This window comes from Cupressus sempervirens, chromosome 1 (genome assembly GCF_028749045.1).
Source record: "Cupressus sempervirens isolate cs-2001-9-10 chromosome 1, ASM2874904v1, whole genome shotgun sequence".
Taxonomy (NCBI): Eukaryota; Viridiplantae; Streptophyta; class Pinopsida; order Cupressales; family Cupressaceae; genus Cupressus; species Cupressus sempervirens.
In genome coordinates, this window is record NC_143118.1 from 415,376,645 (window position 1) to 415,384,183 (window position 7,539).

Consider the following 7,539-nt stretch of genomic DNA (forward strand, 5'->3'; position numbering starts at 1 on the left):
ATCTAACCACACACAAGATAACCAAATCTAACTCTAAAGGAAGAAAGGGGTTTACCAAAACTAAGGAAAACACCTAAATCCCTAAAGAAATGGGGACAAGTTGGGTTCACCAAAAGAAGGTGAACACCTAAAATAAAACAATCTAACTCCAAAAAGTAGGGGAGACAAGTTAGGCTCACCAAAATGTTTAGAGGAAAAAGAGAGACACTTTAATTAGATTATAAGTTTCCACTCTTCCGAGCCACTAAGCCATTCAAATATGTATATGAGGGAAAGAGAAAAATTTCCTTATATGAATCCACTTTTAATCCAAATTAGACTTGCTATAACCCAAAGAAAGAAGGGTTCCAATACCAAATTTGAATTATGAAGGGGAATGCAATAAAAGGGAATACCCTCTTGGCCCTTATAGCATAATGTGTATGTAAAATTGAACCAATTGTTTAAATAATGTTGATCTAGATGCTATGTGTATACAATTAGCCCAATTAAGATATAGATCTAAGATAAATATGTGACGAAAATGAAATATGAAAGAATCACCTTAAAATATGTAGAGGGAGATTTATTTTATCTTCAAATGTCATAGATTCGAGCCTATTTTTGAATATCCAACTACAAATTCTCAAATAAATTGATGAAAGGAATAAAACCTAGAGAATTTTCATCAAGAAGGAAGGAAGGACTAGGTTGACTTGAGGAAGTACATCTTTCCATGAGTTGACATAGTTTGAAAATACTATAAACAAATAAAACCAACTTATCCAAAAAGCTTTTGAGGATCTATTTTGAGATTTATATGCAAAATTTTTCTATCCTATTCTCAAACACATAAAATAAAGGGATTTTGTTAGTGGGTTGGATGACTGCTTGCCCTTTTAAAGCCCTAGGTTAAGGAATTAACTATAAATAGAAAATGTAAATGAATTACAACAACATAAATGTTAGGATTCACCTTGCTTAAAACCCTTGTCAATAAGGATTTCATTTGAAGTGTGTTTCATTTGAATTGTGTTGTAGATCTTGAATTAGGTATATGAATGTAGGGTATGTCTATAATTTGTAATGGATCTACCATAATCCCATCATGGTGCCATGGATGTAAGTTTGAAGCAATGTATAAGATAATGAATTCTTCATTGTAGATCTCCTCCCTTGATGGCCAATAATAACCTAGATCCACAAAAAGAAATGCCCAGAAAGGATCCTTAAATGCTAGATAGTAATATCCTTTCTTGAATGCTGGAACTCCTTGAATATCTTTCTTGTATTCAAAAGGTGTGGATACTTGATGAATTTGAGAACATGAGACATGAATTATGAAAATGATTCCTCCAAGCCTCCTTATATATGAGTTTTTGGGTAGGAAAACAATACAAGGTGACTAGAGAGCACAATAAAACTAATTAAACCCTCAAGGTCTTTCAAGCCATGAGCCCCAAAATTAATGTGGAATAGGTTGACATGGGCCAACCTAGTTTAGATTAGGTCAACTTGAATTTACTTTGTTTGAAATATCAGTCTAGGGAAGCTACAGAAAGAGAAAGCAATTACCAGAAGAAATAAAGGAGAAAATGGATGAAGATAGGGAAAAGAAGAGATTGGACACACACCCATCCATGGTCCAAGAAAGGAATTATGGAAAGGGTTCTAAAATGTCTTAAAGGCTAGTGTTTCCATCTTAAGATGGTAGAAATTGTACCTTACATATACTAATTTCATCTGCTTTATTACAATCACTTTCACAACTTGAAATAGTCCCTAAAGATCAAACTCTTGCATTAACTCCACATAGATATTCTAATAATCCATGAATTGATGCAACATTAATCTTCTCCTAGTGAGTCTTGGATAGGGGAAGGACCCCTAATTTACCTCTCTTATAATCAAAGAATCCTTAAGTAATGGCTTTGTAAATATATCTATAGTTTTCTCCTTAGACTTCACATACTCCAATCTTACTTATTTCTCTTGAAGTTTCTCCCTCAAGTAATGATACTTGATAGATACATGCTTGGAAATTTCATGCATCACATGATTCTTCCATATGTTAATATTACTTGTATTATTACAATAGATAGTAATAGGTTCAGTGACTTATTTCTTTCATACCTTCCAAAAATTTCTTGATCTATACAATATTTGAACAAATAATATTAGCAACAACATACTTAGCTTCTGCAGTAGACTATGATATACAAATTTGTTTCTTTCTCAACCATGTAATTACTTTTTTTTCTTTTCTAAAAATAAAGCTCCACCACTAGTGGTTTTTTGGTTATCAACATTTCCTACCAAAGCAACATCAATTTAAACTCTAAGTTCAAAATCACCTTTTTTCAAGCACCATAATCTATAATCTTATATTCCTTTTAAATATTTGAATATCCTCTTAAATTTAATCATATGTGTCTCCTTAGGATTAAACGAAAAAATTTCAACTATTCCAACTACATGTGTAAAATCAAGTTTTCTATGTACAACATATTATAACTTTCTATCATTGATTTGTATTCTATCTCATTCACTTCAGTAATGTTGTCTTCCTTAGATAATTTTCATCTAATGACCATAGGGGTTCCAACTAGCCTTGGCTCATCCATAGCAAATGTCTTCAATATCTCCTTTATGTCCTTACATTAGGTCATATATGTACCACATTTTGTTTAATTAACTTGTAAATCGATAAAAAATTTAATTTCATAAAACGTAGAAATCTCAAATTCTTTTCTCATATACTCAAAAAATTATTTTTTCAAAAAATCATTACCACCAAATATTATATCATCAACAAATATCTTAGCTATTAGGACCTTGTTTTTAGGTTTACTTCTCAAGTACAAGTCACGGATTGTCACTTGTTCTAACAAATCCAATTTTGATCAAATATAAATGCAATATTTCATACCATGATCTTGGTTCCTTCTTCAATTCATATACTACTTTGTATAGTTTGCATACTAGGTGATTATGATTTGGCTTCACATATTCTTTAGGTTGTTCAATGTAGACCTCTTTCTTTAGTATTCCCTTTAGAAATGCAGATTAACATCCATTTTATAGACTTTAAAAATCTTGTATTTTGTATAAGACAAAAGTGTTTTGACTCCATCTAATCTAGCTACATGTGGAAAGGTATCCCCATATCCAATTCCTTCTTCATGGGAATAATCTTCACAAAAAGGTTTGGTTTTGTTCCTCACAATTTCTCATTTGTCATTCAATTTGTTCTTGAATATCCACTTGGTTTTAATCACATTTTTGTCTTTGGGACTCGATACCAATTTACATGTATTATTCTTCTCAATTTGATCTATTTCCTAATTTGTAACATTGATCTAATTATCATTATCAAGTGTATCCTTCACAATTCTTGGCTCAAATTTAGCAATCAAATATGTGTTATCCTTCACCTTACTTCTTGTCACAATTCCAACACTCTTATCTCCAATTATTTGAATGTGTGAATGATTCCTTTTCACATACTTTTCTAGGATAGGTTTATCTTTGAGATCTCCAATATTATCATTGCTTGGTTGAGGCTCAACATTCTACTCAGGTTGTTCTATCCATTGTTGAAGAAGTGAAGGATTTTTCTTGGTATCTTCCTGTTGTTACTCACTGTACTATTGTAAAGACTTATTTTAATACTCAGGTACAATAGTAGATGTATCATCATAGATATACACAAACTTGTTGCAATACTTAGGCTCTTTATTTCTCTCCTTATCATTCTTATCTACAAACTCATCAATTCTAACATTTCTACTTTCAATCATTGGGTTATTTACTTTGTTCTAACATTTGTAAGACTTTCTCCTAACATAGTAACCTAGGAATACACCTTAATCAACTTTTGAATCAAAATCCCTATTCCTTGCGTCTTTATGAATATAACACCCATTTCAAAATATTTTGAAATAACCTACATTTGGTGTATGATCATACTAGAGGTTATATGGTGTCTTGTTTCTTTTTTTCTACAACTAATCTCAGTTGAGGTTTTAAATAGTAGTGCTTACAACCTCTCTCTAGAACATTTGTGTAACTCCTTTTTCAATCACTAGTATTCTATCACAATAAATAGCAGATCTATTTCTTCTCTCTACAATTATATTCTATTGTGGTTTCCTCGATGAAGATAGTTGCCACTAATTCTAGTCTCAACACAAAAGTTAGTAAATTCATCAAAAATAAACTCACTACCTCTGTCAAATCTTAGACATTTTAGTTGTTTATCAATTTCTTTTTCAAATCTTACTTTATACCACTTGAGCATTTGAAAAACATCATATTTCAACTTCTATTTTTATATATCATTAAAGAATAATCATCAACAAGTAGTATGGAATATTTATCTCCATAGTAGCTCTCAACTTCATAGGATCACACAAATCAATATGTACCAACTCTAGAAGTTCATTTGATAAATGTTTATTACTTGAAAAACTAGACTTAGTCATCTTATCGAGTTGACATTTCTTGCACATAGCTTTATTAGGTTAATGTGGGTTCGGTAAGCCTCTTACTTTGTTCTTTCTACTCACTTTAGCCATATTCTCAAAATTTACATGACACAGTCTCTTATGCCACAACCATACATCTCTAATTCTAGCAAACAAGCATATACTAATAGTAGGATCTAGGTAAATTATGCCACCTCTTATTTTCTCTCTAGTACTAATCAAGTTTTCATCATCATCATAGATTATTACATTCCTATTCTGAATTACCAACTTGTGATCTATATTATTTAGCTAAATTCAAAACTCAAAAAAATATTTTTTAGTCCTTGAACCTAATACAAATCATTACATTTTTTTTCATTGTACATAAATGATCCTCTACCTTTTATAGGACATGGAATATCATTTATAAGTTTAACAATTCCTCCATCATATTCATCTAGCTTATCAAACTTACTTAAATCACTAGATACATGATGTGAACATCCACTATCAATAATCAAAGTATCCTTTAACTGACATGAAAAATAATATTTTCCCTTCTTCATTCCTTTCCTCATCTACATCTTCTTTAATAGAAACATATATCATTTCCTCACCTTCATTCTCATCATCACAATCTCACTCAGTGTTTTAATCCTTAGAAAAATATCATGACTTCTTTCCTTTGTCCTTGTCATCCTTGTAATCCTTGTTAATTGTGTTTTTTTTCTCCTTCTTATCTTTCTTTTCACTCATGTTCTTGTTAGGACATCTAATAGAAATATGACCAACTTCATTGCATTTAAAACATATCAAGGGAAGTTTACCTTCAAAGATTCCTTTACCTCTCGGTAGCCTCCTTGCTAAAAGTGCTTCAATCTCATCCATCTTTTTATCATTTGAATATAAATCACTCTCATACTTGATAATCTTCTCTTTCTTTGAACTTCCAATGGCTAGGTCTTAAAAGCATTCTCAATCTTAGTGTGAGGTTTTGCCCAGACCCATCATAACATAGTTGATACATTATTATTTTAATACTCACGACTCGATATGTTGAGACACTATTGGATACACTAAATATTGTTATGTTATTATGTTGTGTGATGTTTTATTTTCAAATGCTAAATTATGCTATTTAATGTTTTATGAACATGTATACTAATGAAGTAGAGTAGAAAGTGAATGCAAAATTAACACTTTGGTTATGAAATTTTAATGGTTAAGAATATGAGTATAAATGAGATAAACAAATAGTTATTTGAAAGATGGATGCTTTAATTTATGTGATTTTCCTATTGATTTATATATATGCATGTGATTTTCTTGAAATACTGATGTGTGCAATAAGTGTGTAGGATATTTTAGCTAGGAAATCTAACAGAGAAATAGAATAGAAACCTATGAATAGTTGTGAAAATAAGGGTTGAATCTAATGAAATATGTAAACCTCATTATTCATATTTTATTTGTATAATGGATTGAATGAATATATCATTTTGTAATCATTAAGTGTTAATGTTTTGTAATAGTGAATTTTTAGTGTCACTTGACACTTGTGAATTTTATATGCATTCCAACATGATAGTTAGGGTTAACCAAGTAATCTAAAGATCTAAGTTGGACTAGGTTAGTGACCTTTTTACTAATCAATTAGTAATCATGATTAATTACCTAATCAGGATTAGTGAGTAATCTACTTTTTTGAAGGTTGTTAGAAAGTCCTAAAATTTCTAAGCTTTTTGTTAGGTCCCTTATTAGTCTTAGAAGCCAAAAAAATATTAAAACTAAGTATCTAAGGGGTATGGGTATGTGTTGGGGGAATTTTCCACCCCTCTAGCCCCTTTTGTTGACCTTTATGGTCACCAAAAACCCCATTTTTTCTTTATTGTAAAAGCTAAATATTTTCATCATGAGTTGGATAAGTTTAACCCCACCTTGAGGTTAACCTTATGACTAGTTGAGTTAGAAGACTCTAGAACTTTTAGGCAAGTGGGGGAGTTATTACATTTTGAAGGTGGTTGAGTTAGTATCTTATTTAGAAGTGAATTTGAGAGGGAATGAGTGTTCACCAAACCCCTAATTTTAGAGTGCAATTTAGGATTGAAGGAGAAGGAGAAGGAGAAGGAAGGGAAGCTCATCTCAAATTGTTCAATTTCCATAACCCTATTTTGAAGGTAGGAATCCCTCATCTTGTATTGTTCATGTTGTGTTCATTCTTAAGTAGTTTTTTTTGCATATGTATGTTTGTGTGTTTGTTGAATATGTTTGGGGGGGATTGAAATGAGTTTTTCTTGAATGTTTTCCTTCATATTTTGCTTTGAATTTTGAAGGGATTGTATGGGTGTATTGGCATTACTCACCCTTGGATAGGGTAGAAGTGGCCATGTATGGGAGGAGGTCTTTAATTGGACTCCAATAGTGTAGAGTCTCTTCTTACGATGAGAAGAGGGAGAGAGAGTAGGGTGTTATGGGCCCCTATTCGTTATCACAAACCATGTTTGAGTTTTGGAGTTTAAGAGATGAAAGAACAAGAGTTCTTGAGTTTATAGCCTCAAAAGGGCACTTGTTTTGGTGTTGTGGCCAACATCTCCTATTGGAAAAATCCACCTTCTCCCTAATCTGGTTCAATGTCAAACCTATTGTGCAAATTAGAATGGGAGTGAATATTTGATTTTGTCTTCATGTTATAATTGGTTGTCTCCTGGTTAGTTTTCATTCTCTTCATAATTGTCTTGATGTGTTGTAGACTTCATAATGGTTTCCCTATTGTGGAGCCAAGAAGGGAATTTTAGAAATGTTATTAAAATTTAAGTTTTTTGGGAGATTTCTCCTTAGGGTAATAATTCCATTTAAAAATGTTATATTTAAACTTATTGTTAAAATGGCAACGATGTCAGGTTTTCTTCCTAATTATTTCTTGGCGGAGCCTTTGAATCAGGTAGTTCAATAAAAAAAGAGAGTAAAATTCTTTCATATGAGTTTCTCCTTGTAATTTAGTTATATGTATGTGTGTATCGAAAAAGGCATAAAATGATGTTTCTGTTGGAATAATGATACATTTGTCATTAGTTACAACACTTATTTGATT